Raw genomic sequence first — 17,405 nt, 5'->3', positions numbered from 1 at the left:
GACATAAGAGACTGAGGCTCTGATTTAAATCTGACTGGACTCTCCACTCCCCGAGAGCAAGACTGTTGTTAATATGTGGAGGTGACATTAAGGACAGTTACAAGGACAGAGTTTGGGGCAAGAAGGAGGCCCAGCAGAGGTGGTCTGAGAGTGAGAAGTAAGAGAAAGAAAATGGCTCTGCTTCTGTCCCCCAGAAAGAGCTATTTCAGAAGTACGGTCCAGGCTCCAGCAACACTTCAGGTCGCCCTGTCAAAGCTGGTGTCTGGCCCTTTAAGTCTTAAAGGGCTCCAGGAGTTTTAACCATGCTACCAGTTGCTGTAAGAAAGTGGTGCATTGTGGGCACAGGGAAGGAACCCACTCCCTATCGCCACCGTCAACCTGGCAATTTCCAGATGAATCTTGGAACACCAAGTGTAGAATGACAGCAAGTGTGAGCTCCAAGGAGTCTGGGGGAACATCTCGCTCGGAGCTGAGCCTGACTCCAGAAGTCTCCACGAGACAGGTTTGCAAATGGGTGCAGCCACAGAACCCTCAGAGTAAGCACTTTCTAGACACTTCCTTCGTCGTCACGTGTGATTGGTTCTCCTCTGCTTTCCCAGACCTGCCACATCCTAATTTCCTAACCTCAGTGAGCAAGCCGTGAAATACTTAGAAACCAGTTGAATACAGCTCGTGTAAGATCTCTATGGTGAAGAGGGCAAGAACGCCTCTGAAGAACTTTGTCCAGTCGTCTGTCGACGGACATTCGGGCTGTTTCCGTGTCTTGGCTGTTATAAATGCTGCTGCTGGGAACACTGGATGCGTGTGTCTTTTTGAATTATATTTTCCTCCGGATGTATGCCCAGGAGTGGGATTGCTAGATCATACGGTAAGTCTATTTTTAGTTTTTTGAGGACTCTCCATCCTGTTCTCCACAGTGGCTGCACCAATTTACATCCCCACCAGCAGTGTAGGAGGGTCCTTTTTCTCCACGCCCTCTCCAGCAGTTACCTTTCTTTTTAATGATGGCCATTCTGACTGGTGTGAGGTGATATCTCACTGTAGTTGTTTTTGTTTTTTTTTTTAATTTGGAGGGGGAGGTAATTAAGTTTACTTACTTATTTTTTAATGGAGGCACTGGGGATTGAACCCAGGACCTTGTGCACGCTAAGCATGTGCTCCACCACTGAGCTCTACCTGCCCCCCTCTCACTGTAGTTTTGATTTGCATTTCTCTAACAATCAGTGATGCTGGGCATCTTTTCATGTGCTTGCTGGCCATCTGGATGTCCACTTTGAAGAGATGTCTATTTAGGTCTTCTGCTCATTTTTTGATTGGGTTGCTTAAAACAAGCTTTATTAAGGTATGAGTATCTTGCCTTTTCCTCAGGCAATCCTTGATGCTAAAGAGAACTTCATCTGTACCCCATGAGATTCACTCCCTCCTTTGCCCTCCAGAGGGATGGAGAATGGAGATGTTGGCTGTCAGGCTGAGAGGAGCCCTTGAGGCTGCAACCCAGGTAGGTGATGAATAAAGAACAGGGGGAGGGACGGGAGAGGGATCAAAGACACCTCAGGCCACTGCCACCAGGAGAAGACTGAGGCCGCTGGGAGTGGCCGTGGAGGGGCCCTGAGAACGAGGGGGCCTCCCTCCGCACCCCCACCCCCGCTTCCTTCCCCTCCCAACAGTCCCCAGACCACGTTGCAGACTCGCCTGGGGGCTCATCACAGCACATTGCTGAGCCTTTGCTCAAAGTTCCATCTTTTTTCAGGATCCCGTTGGCTGCTCTGCTACCCAGGCCTTTCCACATAGATTTCAGAGTCAGTTTCTTGATACCTGTGCAACAGCTCGCCAGGATTTTGGCTGGGCTCCTGTTGAAGCTACAGATCAAACTGGGAAGAACAAACATCTTGACAACAGCGGGTCTTCCAGCCCGAGAAGATGGAACACCTCTCCATTAGCAACCCGCCCCCACCCGGGCTCCTGATCCAGCAAGTCTGAGGGGAGCCCGAGGCTTTGCCCTTCGGTCTGTGCCCAGGTGACCCCACTTCGAGAGGTGCTGTCCTAGGCTCCAGGAGCCCTGCCTGCCTGGGGAGTTGGGGTCACTTTGAAGACCTGGAACCTTCTTTCTGGGCTGGGCCCCAGGCTACCCGAAGGAGCTTTTGTCCCCATGCAAATCACGGCAGGCCGGCTCTGCTTGGATTTGCATGCTACAGCTGACTTTTTTAAACGCTTCCTCTCCAGCAGATAAACAGCGGGTGCCGGGAACCCGCAGGTGCAGAGGCTCCGGGGGCACAGCCGCACGTGGGAGAGGGTTCTTCTCTGAGTACCAGGTTCCTCAATTTTCTGCGGGAATTTCTTGGGACTCTTGGGACTCTCTCCTTCCCCATCAAGTGCCCTCCCCGGAAATCTCAGAAGGTCAAGCCCAGGTCTAAGACGAAGGCCCTGCCCTCCCGCAACAGGGCGTGGCGGCAGCCTCTGGCTGACCCCCAGGCAAGTCGAGCCAGGTGGCTGGAGGAGGGCACTGAGCAGTCAGAGGACTCCTGGGAGGACAGAAGGTGAAGGTGTGAGCAGAGGACTGGCACACAGGATGCCCCTTCCCAGAGATGAGAGCCAGCCGGGGAAGGGGCAGGCCTTCCAGGTGGAAGGAGCAGCCTGGGCGAGCTCGGAGGCCGACACCAAGCCTGCACTGGGTCACGCAGGTCACACTCTCAGTGGCCACCCTCCAGTTGGCCTGTGGCCCCGACTCCAGGTGCTCACTCGACCCATTGCCTTCCCTGCCTCCTGAGCCAGCCCTCCAAGGTACTGCATCACGGGAGCTGGCCACACAGAGCCCCAGGGAGGGATGCTGGCAGCGTGAGTGGGGGGCCCTGGGTCGGTGGCTCTGGCCCTCCTCCCTGGCAGGCAGGGCAGGAAGGCTTGGAAGGATGGCCTCAGTCTCCACTGGGGGTCCTGATGGCTCTCCCCGCTTCCCAGTGTTTACAGGAGCCGCCAGCACAATACTCCACCCCTCAGAGACCCCCTGGGGCCAATCCAGAGCCTGCTCTGGAGAAACTAAGGCCCGAGAGGGTGGGGGCAGTGGCCATGGCTCCAGAATGCAGGGACACTGTCACTTGGATTGTCGTTGGGATTGGGGTGTCTGATCAGGGCCCATGAGGACCAGAGCTGTATCCTTGGCCCCTAGGCCCAGACCTGTGGGCCCCAGAGCTAAAGATAAGCAGGGGCCACAGCCTAGGCCTCGTGGCCAGCAGAGGGACCAAGCTGGAGGCCCTAGGCCCCTAATCCCACACCTTCTCCCTGCCCCGGGGCCCTGGTGTCCCGGAGCCCAGCAGCACCTCTGGGCCCTGACTCCAACCCTGGGGGTGGAGGGGACCAGGTGAGATGTATGGGGCCTGGTCTGGAACTGCTGGGGGGGACCACGTTCCACACCTGGCAGGGTTATGGTACACCTCCCTCCCTCCCTCCCGGACACTCACCGCACTTCCCAATGGGCAGGGCAGAGAGCACACAGGAGTCGTTCTGGATAATGACAAGTGAGTCAAAGTGACAAATCACATCCAGGCTGAGGCTGTGAAGAGCCCTGTGTGCCCGTCATCCTCTGGCAAGGTGGGTTAGGGTTAGGGACGCGGAACCCGCACGGGGAGGACAGCCGCCCTGAGCAATCGCCCCCTTCACTTTGGATACTGCATGAGAGATAATGAAATCTTTGTGGCATTCAGTCTTTGAGATTTTGAGGTTTATTTGTCACTGCAGCAAAACTAGCTTATCCTGACTAACACAGAAGCAGTGGCAGGCCTGGGACACACACACCATCACCAGGAGATGGGCACCCGGACAGACATTACTAACGCACCTCTGCACTCTGTGCTCCCCCATCCCAGCACCTGCACAGGCAGCTCTGCCAGTGGGGCCACAGCCTGGAAGATGCGACGCGATCCTTCTGGCTCCTGAATTGCCTCTCAGGTGGTTGAATAATTTGATTGGCCCCCTCATTGGACACCTGACTTGGAGTGATAGAAGCTGCCCCTTGGGGGGATCTGACAGCTTCCTACCAGTCAGTGTCCGTGCTCGTCAGAGCGTCCCTTCCTCCCTGCCTGCTCTCTGAGCGGCGCTGGCCCCAGGCTGCAGCCCCCGCCCTGCCCCTTCCAGCCGCCCTTCCCTCCGCCGGCTCCGGGGGGCTCGGTGATCTCAGCGTCCGTGACGTTCTCCCCACTCTGAGCCGCTACGTGTAGGGCCAAGTAGGAGCTTGTTGCTCTGAAGACACTGGGAGGAGCTGGCCTGCCTCGCGTTCTCATTCTTGGTCAGGGTGTGCCGGGCCTCAGACCCAGGAAAGACAATTCACTTTCGGTGGGGCCCCTTCCAGAAGGAGGGCTGGGGCTGGAACAGGAGCCATGCCCCGGGGGTCAGCGCCCTCCCCGTGCCTGAGACGAGGGAAGGGCAGTCCCAGGACACGGGCTCCAAGCGGACGAACAGAGCGAACATGACTTTTTACAATGGGGCTTTGATCTGCCTAATGTCACAAGACAGCCGGGGACAAACGCCAGGCCCTGTGCGACTCCCGGTTCCCACAGGAGATGCCCTGTGCAGGTATTCACACGGGGAAATTCTTGGCAGGCCCAGCCCCTGGGCCGGGGCCCATCACAGACACAGCGCGGCAATTAGGTTTTGGAAAATGCGGGGTAAGGCTCATTTGGCCAAGGCTCCAGCCTCCGGCCCAAAGGTAGCGTCAGAGGGAGGGAGGGAGGCCAACCCCAGCAGGAGTGGGTGCCCGCTGGTGTGGACAAGGGTGAGCAGGAGGAATTCCTGTGGTCAGGGGCAACCGGCCGGGCACAAAGGCTGGGTGGCTCCTTGACAATACCCACTCTGTCCCCGGCTGACGGTGACCTTTGCCAAAGTGCTCAGTGAATGGGCCGCATCACTGGCAGGTGTGTCCGAGCCTCCAGTGCTGGAAACCCATGAAGAGGCCGGGCCAGGGGAGCGCTCACAGGACGTGTTGTAACTCAGGTGCCCACAAGGGCCTCCCTGGGGCTCGGGCCAGGCCGGCGGGCCTGCCAAGGGCCCATCCTTCAGGCTGTCAGGACGCATTATCCCCACCTGTGCTCAGGAACAGTGGCCTCACCTGTAAGTCACTCCCATCCTGACATGGATGAAACGGCCCGCACCTCCTGCCAGCGTCTCTGGTTTCCCGGCCTGCTCCCCTCGGAAGGCTGCGGCAGGATGTGCCGGGAGTCCAGAGAGATAGCGGCTGCAGGCTGGCAGCTGTTAGACAAGACTTCCTGAGTCCTCCCTGCTCTGGTCTCCTGGCCACTGACTTCAAAAAGGAGCCCTGCCTGGACCGCTGACCTCGGGCCCACTAGAGACAAAATCTCCGTCAACCTCTGTGTTCTCTGTCTTGGCCTCTGGGCGCCATGATGGCATGACACAGGCACTCACCCATTTAAATCCACATGACCACCCCATAAGCAGCTGTCACCAGCATCTCCTCTGGTTCCCAGCTGGGGAAACTGAGGCCCGCAACTGGTAATGGGCAGCCTCGGTTGTGAACCCTGGCCTCTGGCACCAGTGTCCGTGACAGCGGCCACCTCGCAGCTCTGGCTGCCACCTCCAAGTGCAGGGCCCTTGGCTGATGCCTAGAAAGGATTCCCTGAACACACTTTTCCTGCCTGTGCCCTGCCCACAGCCCACCTCCCCAGGGCAGGGACCCCTGCACTCGGGCCAGGCAACTGTTGAATTAGTAAGAAAGGGACTGGGTGACAATGGGGCCGTTTCTTGAGCTTCACCCTAGGCTGGGCACATCCCAAACACTCCCACACAGGCCCTCATCTTCCTTCCCAACATCCCCACGTAGGCAAGCAGGACCTCTGTCCCCACTTTACAGATGAGGAAACTGAGGGTGAGCGGAATAAGGCAGCTGGCCAAGGACCAACCGGCCCATCAGCGGGGGTGATTAATTTCCCGCTCTGCTTATCCGCCTCTAGCCTGGGAAGACGGGAGGGAGAAACGAAAGACCAGAGAGGGGTGCTGGCTCAGTGGCATGTGCGCCATGGGGGTAAAGACACCTCCCTGTCCCCGCCTGTGACATCTCACAGCAGCCACGCCCCCAGTACCCCCATTGCTAGGAGGTCAAGTTCTGCACTGCACTCTCAATGCCTTAGGTCTGGCCAGTTTGGGGGTTTTGATAACCATGCTTGGAAATCTTAACAGCAGGTGGCATTTCCGGTCCTGGGGAGTGTGCATAGAGGGGCCGGGGCACCCAGGGAGGAGGAGAAACAGCCAGCAGCTTGCCCTACTCGGGGCTGTCGTGTGCAGAGGGGCGTGACCCTGCACATCCCCGGCAGTAAAATACTTAGCTACCAGAGAGCAAGCTCACATGTCAACAAGAAACCCTTTGTCGCGGCGGAGGAGACAAGGATGGATGGGAATTTGCATCTTTGAACGCATCCTCTGATTCCATGGATGGCGGAGACTACCTGGAACTCGGCGTCAGCCTCGTCTGGGCGACCCTGTGCAGGCGGGCGTCTGTGTGCTGGGCACTTGGCCAAAGCGAGAGCCCCGGGAATGGAATAATGAAGAATTAATTCACCCAGCAGGGTCCTTTCAGTGTCTGGGAAGCTCTCGCACCTTCTCTGAGGGGCAGACGTGTTTTCTTGGGAGGAATGCTGTTACACAATCAGTCTGTCAAAAGGCCGCGTGAAGAATCCGGGCGAGGTGGCTTCAGCTGCGGCCGGCTCCTTTGATTCACACACTCCCCACGGGCAGACCCAGACCCCTGGCTCCCTGCTGCCTGCAAAGGCACACACCACCCGCAAGGGACCCCACAGAGGAGCCAGAGAAAGCACGGTGGGAATGCGCCTGCCCCCAGTGTGCAGGGAGCACAGAACCTGAGTCCCACGGGACCCGTGGACACCTGTAGGCAGAGCGAGCACCCATTGTGCAGACGGGCACACTGAGGGGCACACAGCGCCGTGGCCAGCGAGAAGCAGAGATGACCAAGCCCCCAGGGCAGAGGCAGCGGATTGCCTAGTACAGATGGGGACATAGTGGGGTCAGGGGCAATGGGAGATGGTAGGGGAGGGGGGAGGGGGAGGGTGACAGCTAATGTACCAAGGCCAGAAAACAAGAAAATAAAAGATCAACCAGCTGCATCAAAATATGAACAGAATTGGGAGTTCAGGAGTTGCAGATACACACTACTGTATATACAATAGGCAAACAGCGAAGTCCCACTGCAGAGCACAGGGAGCTACACTTAGTACCCTGTAATAGCCTATAGTGAAGAGGGATACACACACACACACACACGCACACGCACACAACTGAATCACTATGCTGTACACCAAGGAGACCCCAGCCCTCGGTCACCTTGTCAGGAAATGAATGAGTTGGGGTCCTCAGAGCTCCCTCTGCCAGTCTAGGACTTGGGTGGAAAGGGGTTGCCAAATCAGTCCCTGAACCCCACAGTTGTCTTTGTTGTCACCTTCAGATGGGCAATCTCCACTGCGTCTTGCCTCATGTAGAAGTGGGACTGGAAGCCATTTCCTTAATTTTACAGAAGGGATTCTGATTCTTCCTTGGATGTTTTGTACATTGGGAGCCACTCCCCTCCCATCCTCACCTAAAGATCTTACAAGCTTAGGGGGAAAAGATGATGAACACCAATTCTGCTCAATTGTGGAAGATCAATGCATAGAACTGAGTAAGTTACCATGAGCCAGCACTGCTCTCTGCCTGGCGCGGCACAGCGTGAGTGGTGTGCATCCACCCTTGAGATGCTGACCTTCAGCTAAGAGAGACACACACACACCTGGAACACAGCCTGAAAAGTGCCTCCACAGGTGCGTTTCTTAGACACAGGAGCTACAATTTCCCCATGATGCATGGTGGCTCAGGCCCTATGCTAAGCACTTCACCTGCCCCCTTGTGTAAAAGCCTCTAGAAATCAAAGCCCAAGGAAAGATTAGAATATTGGCACTTCGAGTAAATCCAGGTCAGTGAGCCTGAGAGCAAAAGAGGAAGGAAGGTGTGAGGCAGGGAGGAGCCACTGTTGCAGCACCGGAGGCTACTCTACAGTATGCTCTCAAGGGACAGGAAGGGGTTCCTTTGGGAGAGTTGCCACACCTTTGCCCCTAAAGGGTCCACAGAAGAAAGAGAAGAGGGAAGATGTAACAGCCTGGCTCCATCCCGTGTCCCATTTCCTGGGGGTCGAGGCTGACCCCGCAGCTCGTCTTATCTCAGGAGAAAATACTCAGGGGTCCGACCTCATGCCCTGTGGAGTGCGTTTCACCCAAGTCTGAAAGCAGAGCGGGGACCCAGCATGGGCAGGCGTCGCACCAAGAGGGAGAAAGACCCAGCGGGAGGAACCTGAGGAGGCATGCGGATTGGGCCCAGCACACACCTGCGTGTCTCACTGGGCACTCACAGTAGCCCAGGAGGTAGGCGTTGTCATGCCCACTTCTCAGGTGGAGAAACGAAGGTGGAATTTCCATGGCCGCCTGTGAAGGAATAACTGGTATGGGACTTTCCCACCTCCATTAAAATATATATATACTAGGAAACTGGGCAAAATACATGAAACAACCGTTTTCAGGTATTGGACAATGGGCAGCTCAGGACTGTGACCCCGAGAGAAGGAGAAAACGAAGCTGAGTCTCCAGCCACATTGGCTTTTTCCCTGGGACCAATTCCCGGACCACAGTGCAGGGAAGGTATGTCTGGTCATCTTGCTGAGTTGAGGAAACACGGATGGGAGCTTGGGAAGGTCAGAACAGCTAGAATTTGTGTGGCAGAGTATTAATAATGCAGGAACTAACCAAACAATCCCCCAAATATTCACAAGGTCCCCTTGAATCTTTGGTTGAAGACTAAGCTGCACATAAGTGTGGGGAACTGCAGCAGGTTAGGCACAGCACAACCAGAGGGCTGTGTGCTGACCAGCTCAGAGAGCTCAACTCAGGGCCGAGACGCATGCAAGCTCCTACCAGCTGGAGATGAGACACCTTGTTGAATGCCTAGGGTATTAAGTGGAGACCCCAGAAGGCTCATGCTTTAGTCATAGGTACAAATTGGTCCTGTAGTATAGGCTACTCTAGAACTGTCCCAGCAGAGCTTCAAAAGAATTAAACCAATCCACTAGGAAATTTTCTGCCTGCCCAAACAAATCCAGTCCACTGTAAAAGACAACAACAACGTCCAAACTCAGAACGTGGTTCACACAATGTCCAGCATACAATAAAAAAATCACTAGACATGCCAAAAGGCAGCAAAATGTGACTCATGACCAGGAGAAAAATCAGTCAAAAGGAACAGACCCAGGTATGACAGAGATGATGGAATTAGCAGAAAATGATTTTGAAACAGCCATTCCAAATATTTTCAAGAATTGAAAAGAAAACATGAATGTAATGAAAAAGAAATTGAAGAGATAGAGAGATGGATAGATAGAAGATAGATAGGTAGATAGATAGACAGACAGACAGAGATGGGCAGATAGACAGACAGACACACACACACAAATGGAACTTCTAGAAATGACAAATACAACATCTGAAATAAAAAATTAACCACATAGACTTAATAGATTTAATACCTTGGAATAAAAGATCAGGGAATTCAAAGACATAGCAATGTCAAAACCATCCAAACTGAAAGACGGTGGGGGGAAAATACTGGAAAACAAAGATGGAGATTCAGTGACCTGTAGGACAACGTCAAAAGGCCTAACATTTATGTTGATAGAGTCCTAGACCCAGACCCAGATCCTCTCTATCTCCTCACCTGCTTAATTTTTCTTCATAGCACTCACTTCTTCATTTCTTCCTTGTCTGTCTTCCCCAGACAGCGGGCTCCAGGAGAGTAAGCCCTCAGAAAATATCTGTTGAATGAATGAATGAGCAGAGAAATGCCTTCTGTGAATTTCTTCTACCTGAACCCTGGCCCTGGGGGGGGACCATTCATAGTAGCCAGATTCCTTGTCCGGGTGGCTGGCACAGGAAAGGAAGGGCCAATGCCCATGTATTTGTCAGTGACTGCTGCATAACAAATTACCTCTAACATGATGGGTCAGAGCAACCATAAGTATTGGTCATCTTTGAATTTTCTGTGGGTCAAGAGTTGGGGGGGGTGAAGTTGAGTGGTGCTGTTTCTCCTGAGGCAGCAGGAACATGTCAGTGAGGGACAGTCCTCTGAAGATTTGACCATGGCTCAAGGATCCACTTCCAAGGCTGGAAAGTCAGTGCTGCTGGTAGGAGGCATCAGTCCCTCTCCACTAGACATATTGAGTGTCCTCACATCGTGGCGGCTGGCTTGGGTTCATGAGACCAAAATGGAAGCCACAATGCCCTTTACTACCGAGCCACCCCCTGGCATCTTGGCTGCCCTCTGCTCATCACCCAGACCAACCCTGACTCAGTGTGGAGGATAACGCACGAGGCGTGAGATCTGGGAGGTGAGTGACACGGACACTCCCTCGGAGGCTGGCTACCATACTCTTGCATCTGTCCCTGGAGGCTGAGGAGGAGGTGTGTCCCTTGGTCTGGAATGTCCTCCTCTCTCTCCCTCCGCCTAAAGCCCTTCTTCTCCTTCAGGACCCAGCTCCAAGGCCTCCTCTCCCGTGAAGTCTTCCCTGGCCTACCTCCTGCTGAACTGAGGGCTCTTTGGGTGCTCACTGCCCCAGCCTCAACCAGAGCATGGGTCCTGCCATGTCGCAGTTGTTTCTCCTTGATCTTTCTTCAGACGGAGCTGAGGACTCCTTGGGGCAAAGACCACATCTGATCCACCTGTGCCCCCAGTACTCAGCAGCCAGAGATTGTCCCAGCATTATGTGTGGTTCATTGAACATTGATCAGATGGATGGATGGGTGGGTGGATGGATGGATCAGTGGATCAATGGATGGATGATGGGTGGATGGATAATAGGTAGATGAGTGTGTGGATAAATAGATGGGTGGATGGTTGGATTGATAGATCGATGGATGAGTGAATGGGTAAATGGGTGGATATATGGATACCTGGATGGCACATGGATGGATAAATGGCTGGCTTTTCCTATATTTCTCCTACAAAGTAACTGCTTGGGGTTCTTAGAAATCTCAAGCCAAAAGGGACCTCAGAATTTATCTACAGACACATCCCTGAAGCCAGGAAGGCCAAGGAGCCGTATAGAACAAGGCCTGGATTCCACGTGCTGGTGGGGCGTTGCTTACTGTTGGCATGATCGGCCTCCTGATGGTAACACTTCTCCACCCCAGGTCCTGCAAGTGGGGACAGACCCACAGAGGTGCGCACACGTGCCCCCGACAGCAGGGCCCCTGCAGTCATGCACAGTCGGGACTGGCCAGCTCTCACGGGACTAGCAGTGCCCCACAAAGCCAGCTTCCTCTGGCGTCTTATCCTGGGCTGGGCCAGGGTGGGGCCTGGAGATCCCTGGGGATGGGGCCCAGAAGAGGTTTCCTGGAGCCCTGCTGCCCTGCTCCCACCATCTGGCCTACCCCAGATCTCAGCGCCCTGCCCCCACTTCTGTCTGCCTCCCTCACTTTCTCTTTCACTGGAGGCCTCTGCGGGGACCCAAGGTGTCCAAAAGCCCTGGGATCAGGGGGTTGAATACCTGTGACAGCTTTTGCTCCTTTTAAGAGGATGGGAGAGGCTCTTCTAAGCGGGTCTCCTTGTGGAAAGGGCAACAGCCCAAAGCCTGGGCCTCCACCCGGAGCCCGAGCTGGAGGAGGCCAAGCAAGTGGCCGGGCTGGGACTGGGCGGGCCTGGGCCTCGGCGGCCGGGAGGGCCTGCTTAGGAGAAAGAACGTCGCAGCACAAATGACGTCCAAAAGCAGTCATCGAGAATGAGGAAGCAATCACAAGCGGCACACTTTAAACCTCACCAAGCGCAGAGAAACAGCGCTTGGCAGCGTGGTTCACAGACAGCCTGGCCCACCTCCTCCCCAGGGTGTTTGCTTCCCTCCATGTTTTGGGCTGCGTGTTCTTGGGTTGCCTCTTCGGGTGACAGTGATTTCTGGTAGGGTTTTCTACTTCGGAAATGAAAGAACCTTCTTCCACATGTTTGACTGAGGCTTGTTTCTTATTAGCGCCAAATTGGAAATGTTCTTCGCAGTTCCTTTCTTTTTTGGGGAGGACGTGTTTTTCATTTTGTTTTGTTTTGTTTTTAATGGAGGTCCTGGGGATTGAACCCAGGACCTTGTGCATGCTAAGCACGCGCTCTATCGCCTAGCTACACCCTCCCCCTGACCTTTGCAGTTTCTTGTGGGGAGGGATCTCTGTCTGGGGGACTCCAGCCCTTTGGCATCACTCATGAGCTCCACTGACCACAGGGGAGCAGCCAGGCCAGCTCAGACAGGTCCTTGTCGTCTGGGGTCCCAGAAGGAATGGGTCTTGAAGCCTGGTCATTGTGGCCCCGAGCAAGAAACTCCATGAGGCTCCCCCTGAAGCAGGTTGTCCTGGGAGCCAGTCCTCAGCCCAGAAACAAGACCCAGGCACAAGGGCGACCTGTAAGCTGGGGTAGAGAGGCCCGTGCTGAACCTTGGGGTGGACCCACGCAAGTGAAGAGTCTGGTGCTTGAACTTCATCATCTTCACTGACTGTCTGGTGGTGCTTCCCGCAAGCGCCCAGGGGCTTGGCCCCCAAAGACACCCCCTGCTTCCCCCCACCACAGCCAGGTTCACAGGCCAGGCCAGGGAGTCAGGCTGATGCCTCGTAGCCAGGCAAGAAGCATGTTCTGTAGGAGGGAGGACAGCGAGGGGACAGATGAAAAGGCACCCACCCAGACGAGGGATGTGGCCATGCCCACAGGCAGTGGGATTTGGAGAACTGTCAATCATTACCCTAGTCCAGGCTGTTAGACCTGCAATTCCAGGTATTCCCACAGGGAGGCGCTCAGTCCTGCGGTTGGAGACATAGAAGCCTCATTGCCTTCCAAGTGTCTCTCTGGGGTCTCTAAGGGAATGTGGGCCTGAGAAAAGGGGCAGCCCCCAACTCTAGCAACCTTTGCTGAGCACAGGGGAGGGGATTTTCACCAAGTGGGGAAACCAGTAAAAATCTCAGTTTCATGAGCGTGGGAGAAGCTGCCCAGCCCCAAACCCGTGCACCAGCACCCATTCCACAGCCACCACACACACTCTACCACCAGGGGGAGAAGCCAGATGCTTGGGCCACATCTGGCTGCAGCCCTGCCCCCAAGGAAAGGACAGTGCCCTTGGGAGTGTGAGAACCAGGAACAGGAAGACCACCCTGATGGGAAGCCCTGGCTGTCTCATCTCTGCGTGGCCACTTACTTGCCTAGTGCTTCCAGAAATTTCGCCACTCCCCCACACCTCGGTCTCTTCATCTGTGAAATAAGACAACATCACTGAGTCCTGTCCAGCCCCACAGAGCCAGGACAGAGGTGACCTCAGCAGGAGCAGAGCCACGATCACCACGTCTGAACCCACACGTGCTGGACTCGAGGTGGCACCTTGCCTGGGATTCCAGGCCCTGAGGGAAGCCGCATCCTTACCCGGGACTCCGCCCAGCCCCTTCGGTCAGTTTACACTGGGCCACTTGCTGGGTTCCCACCAGGTCTTGGGCTAGCCCACTTCCAAAGCCACGTTCATGGTTTCCCGTTCACAGGAAATGACCCCCGCCTCAGTGCCCCCCGCTGAGGTAGGGTGGGATGCAGTCCTGAGGGGGTGGCCCCGGATGGGCCAAAGAGACTGTGTGTGCGGAAGAACGGGGCTCACGTCATCCCCAGAGTAAGGGGGGCCAGATACTTACAAGCTTTTATCCCTTTTTGAACAATAGATACAAGCTGCCAATTCATTTGGGGGCGAACCTGCCTCCCATGGGAGCGCACGGGGGGTGTGTCCGAATCCCCTCTGCGACCCTGCCTGGAGCCTCTGATGTCCCCACTGTGACTGAACCGTTAGCGTCGGCCCGGAGTTCAGTGGACACGTTTCTCGTGTCTGAGCCTTGGGTGTTCAACCTCGTGTGTGTCTCTACAACGTGACAGAGTGCGGCCTGGGGCCGAGCTCACGTCTGGCTCCCCATTGTCTCCCAGGGTCCTTACAGGGGTTCACTATACTGTTCAGGAGGTACTTGCAGATTTAAATGCCCTTTGAGGTTTGGAAACCCCAGTGGAGGCGTCCGTCCCCTCCTGATTGATCTGGACAGATGAGAAGTGTCATTCGCAGACATGTGGATGGTTTCCAGGGCGAACCTGAGCCTGCAGAGGGTGGGCAGGTGGGGCAGGCGGCAGCAGATCGAGTGACCTGGGAAGGCAGACTGTCCCCGTCCACCACCTCCCAACCGCGGTGTGGGGGCCGGAGTCCAGGTGGGGCCCAACGAACGCCACACGCGGGCAGGACTGCGCCTTTGATATTCAATCCTCCCCCAGCAAGCTCAGGTTCCCCTTTGCCCCATCTCAGCCATGCGCCAAGCAGAAGGCCATGAGGTTTTCTTTAAAATAAAAATTCCTAACCTCTTTCAATTATACTCAGTCTCCCAGCATTGACGATGCAGGCAGAGGTTTGTAAGACCTTTTTTCCCCTTCTTTTTTAACACTAGGTATAAGATGCCAACTAATTCTAGGGCAAACCTACCTCGTATAGTTTCTGCAATATTCACTTCAGTGTCAAAAGAGAAAGAGTATCTCCTGATGTGGTTGGTTAAGTGGGTGTCTGATCAACCCAATCTGAATGCAGATTGGCCTGTATCGATCCACTCATTTGTGCACAGGAGGAGGAGCTCCTCGTAGGAAGCTGGAGTCTCCTTCTCAGCCCACAGGGTAGCTCAGTGGCGCCCTCCTGCCCTACAGCGGCAGCTGCCGCGTGGACAGGAGAGTGAGGAAGTCCCGCCTCTGCCTCCGACGGGAGGGGCTCGAGCAACACCCCTTCCGGGCATCTCAGCATCCTCATCTGAGAAATGGAAGCCGTTCTCCCCGGTGACCACAGAGGACCACCTTAAGATGAGGAACGAGAGGGAGACACACTCTGGGGCCCTGAAAAATTGTGACCTGGGACGTGTGATGGCAATCTTGAGTCAGAGGAAAGTATTTAGTCACACTCAGAATTCCGCCTGGATACCGTCAGACTGGATAAAAGACCAAAACCCAACTCCAGGCTGTATACCAGAAACCCACCTTAGATATAAACACACAAATAGGCTTAAAAGAGAAGGATGGAAATAGATATAAAGAGGGACATTTTACAATGCTAAAAAGGTCACTTAACCAAGATGTGGCCATCCTAAATGTGTGTGCAGAGTAAGAGAGCTTCAAAATGCACTAAGGGAAAACTGACTGAACTGAAGATAGAAACAGACACATCAATGATCAGAGTTGCTGATTTCAACACTCCTCTCTCATCAGCTGGTGGGTCAGGAGGACAGACGATCAAGAGGAGTACAGGTGACTTAAACAACACTGTAACCAACTTGACCAAATTAAAAATCAGGGATGAAAAATAAATACCTGAAATAAAACATTCATTGGATGGAATGAACAACTGATTAGATGCTCTAGAAGAAAAGACTGGGGAACTTGAAGACACAGCAATGGAAATTACCTGAAGTACAAAGAAAAAAAGATGTGAAAAACAGAGTGTCAGTGACCTGCAGGACAGTATCCAGTGGTCTGTTGTGCATATAATTGGAGACCCAAAGATCAAGCAGAGGGAGCTAAGACCTCATTCTCCAAGACAGTCCCCCGTGGCCCCCATCTCTTGGGATCCATGCCCCTGGCATCCCCCTCGCATCCTAAATTGGGCTGACTTAGGTAACCAATCAAATATTGCAGGAATGACGCTGTGCGACTTCAAAGTCCAAGTCATTAGAAGATTTGTGGCTTTGGCCTTATTCTCTCTTGGACAACTCACTCTGCAGAGCCAGCTGCCATGTCATGTAAGCACTCAAGCATGGTCTCTTCCTCATGAACACTCCTTTATTATCTACTAAATTTATGAAATAAATTTATTTAGTGTTATTATTACAAAATGTTCCTCTTTATCTCAGTGATGACACTTTGCCTGGAGGCCTGTTTCATCTCATCGACACAGCCACTTCAGCCTTCCTGTGCTCCTTGTTTGCCTGGCTTCTCATTTTCCCATCTCCTTCCTTTCAGTCTAGCTGTGTCTTTACATTGAAGGGCGCCTCCTCTCCAGAGCAGGTTGGGTTTTGCTTCTTTTTTTAAAATGGAGTATTTAATTCACTTGCATACATACAACTTTCAGGTAGTTGGATTTAAGTCTATTTGTCTTCTTTGTTTTATTTCCTCCCATGTGCCTCCTTGCCTGTCTGTTTTGTTTTGTTTTTAATTGAGTATCTTTTGGAATTCTATTTATCGGTTGACCTTTAACTATACCTATTTGCCATTCTTCACTGACCAATTATTTTCTTCTAAGAAAATCAGGGCCACTTAATTACATTCATCAAAAACAACCATAAAAAGTCATTTTAAAAAGATAACATTTAAAATAGCATCAAATAGTGAACAGCACCTACAAACAAGGTCTAACAAAAGACATATAAGACTTTCACAGAGAAAATTATAAGTCTTCATTGAAAGACATAAACTAAGCTCTGAATAAATTGAGGGATGCCACCTTCGTGGTAGGCAAACTCAGCAGTGTAGAGGCGACAATTCTACTCAAATCAATTATGAATCCAAGGCAAATCTAATCAAAATTCCTGCAGGCTACTTCATGAAGCTTGACAAAGTGATCTAAAAACTTATGTGCAAGAGTCAGCTGCTAAAATCAGGAAGCAGTCTTGAAGGAAGACAAAGGAGAGGAGGAGGAAGAGGTAAGGAAGGAAGGAGAGAGTGCGAAGGAGTTGTATGTGAGCTGAGGATTCACAGTAAAGCTACTGTAATGAACACTGTGTAGTACTGGTGTGGAAATAAACAGATGGATGAAACAGGATAGAGACAAAAATTTTACAGAAAGAATATATAAGAATAAATCTTTAAAAAAAAGAAAAAGAAAAAGGATTCAACACATGGATCTGGGACAAAAGACAGCAAGATATGGAGATTCCTCATAAGACTAGGAATAGACTTACCATAGGACCCAGGAATCCCGCTCCTGGGCTTGTATCCAGAAGGAACCCTACTTCAGGATGACACCTGCACCCCAATGTTCATAGCAGCACTATTTCCAATAGCCAAGACATGGAGACAGCCTAAATGTCCATCAACGGATGACTGGATAAAGAAGAGGTGGTATATTTATACAATGGAATACTATTCAGCCATGAATACAACATAACACCATTTGCAGCAACATGGATGTTCCTGGAGAATGTCATGCTAAGTGAAGTAAGCCAGAAAGAGAAAGAAAAACACCATATGAGATCGCTTATATGTGGAATCTAAAAAATAACATAAATACAAAACAGAAACAGACTCATAGACATAGAATACAAACTTGTGGTTGCCAGGGGGGGAGGGGG

General features: G+C 53.1%; 1 long non-coding RNA gene across 2 annotated transcripts; it reads left to right on the top strand.

Moving 5' to 3' along the window:
• The first annotated feature begins 324 nt into the window (after nt 1-324).
• On the top strand, nt 325-6,942 carry LOC116666535. Of its 2 annotated transcripts, XR_004323461.1 has the most exons (4): nt 325-502; nt 600-868; nt 1,369-1,498; nt 1,751-6,942. It is a non-coding gene; the product is annotated as an uncharacterized LOC116666535 (long non-coding RNA). The 2 variants fall into 2 exon arrangements; XR_004323460.1 differs by having other exon boundaries at nt 332-868.
• Nucleotides 6,943-17,405: the final 10,463 nt, after the last annotated feature.

The sequence above is a fragment of the Camelus ferus genome, chromosome 10 (genome assembly GCF_009834535.1).
Source record: "Camelus ferus isolate YT-003-E chromosome 10, BCGSAC_Cfer_1.0, whole genome shotgun sequence".
In the NCBI taxonomy this organism is placed as follows: Eukaryota; Metazoa; Chordata; class Mammalia; order Artiodactyla; family Camelidae; genus Camelus; species Camelus ferus.
Note: the sequence above shows the minus strand (reverse complement) of the source record. Positions and strands in the feature narration are given on the sequence as shown.